General features: G+C 45.1%; 1 pseudogene; it reads right to left on the bottom strand.

The window, feature by feature from the left end:
• LOC117169802 overlaps nt 1-254 on the bottom strand; it is a 5,844-nt pseudogene extending 5,590 nt beyond the window's left edge.
• Nucleotides 255-1,000: the final 746 nt, after the last annotated feature.

The following is a 1,000-nucleotide window of genomic DNA, read 5'->3' as shown; positions in this document are numbered from 1 at the left end:
TCAATACGACGATCCAGCAAAAGCCTCGTGCACCCTAAGAACACGGAGCGACCCAAGGACAACTGCCTTCTGCATTTTTCCCGCAAGTGTTCTAGCATATTGCTGACACGCAGGGATGCTTTTTAGGTCATTAGCAAGTGAAAGCTTGGCACCTCCAAGAGCGCTGATGATAAGGACGATCAATTTAACAGAATATTCCGGGTACAATCGTTGCAACTCTCTTATAATGTCTCGATACCTCTCTTTCTTTTCATTCTCCTTGGTTATGATGTTTTGTGAGCTGGTGCCGAAAATTCGATAACAAACATGGTTCGCTTCTCGAAGTCAAGAAGAACCATGTCAGGCCTCCAGTGAGCAAAAGAAACAATTGTCGACAATATAAAGTTCCAGTATATGCGGCACTTCCCATTCTCGACAATTGACTCAATTTCCCAAGGAGCATTTAGAGGAGCTATATTAAGGTTAATGCCGTAGGAGTGACAGAGATGGTAATAAAGCACTCTTAGTGCCGCATTGTGCCTTTGAATGTAGGTCGTTCCCGCGTGAGTTGGACAACTAGATAGTATGTGAGCTAAATGCTCGGGGTGTGCATGGCACGCCCTGCAGCTGTCATCGGGAATGTCTTGGCTCAAAATGTGGCGACGGTATGTTAAGGTAGAAATGACAACGTCTTGGCATGCAAAAATGAAACCCTCCGTACCAGACTTCAATCTGGGCGATTTAAGGAAAGCCAACGTTAGCTCTGAAGACATTGACTGATCCTTCACATTTCTGTGGGAGATACCGTACATCCCCTTATCGAGGAGCTGTTCACGAAAGTTTTTCTCTTGTGCTTTCTTAATCCGGGCTTTCAGGAGTGTGCACTCGAGATAGATAAGATTTGATGCATTTTACTCAACCCTAATACTGAAGTCAAGTCCGAGTGCTTCAGCAGCCTCCTCCGCTGCTTTGTACAGAAACGCTCCTTTGCCCACTTTTTCGTGATTCCTGACCATTTTAA

This window comes from Belonocnema kinseyi, chromosome 3, assembly GCF_010883055.1.
Source record: "Belonocnema kinseyi isolate 2016_QV_RU_SX_M_011 chromosome 3, B_treatae_v1, whole genome shotgun sequence".
NCBI lineage: Eukaryota > Metazoa > Arthropoda > Insecta > Hymenoptera > Cynipidae > Belonocnema > Belonocnema kinseyi.
This window is presented reverse-complemented; position numbering and strand designations above follow the sequence as displayed.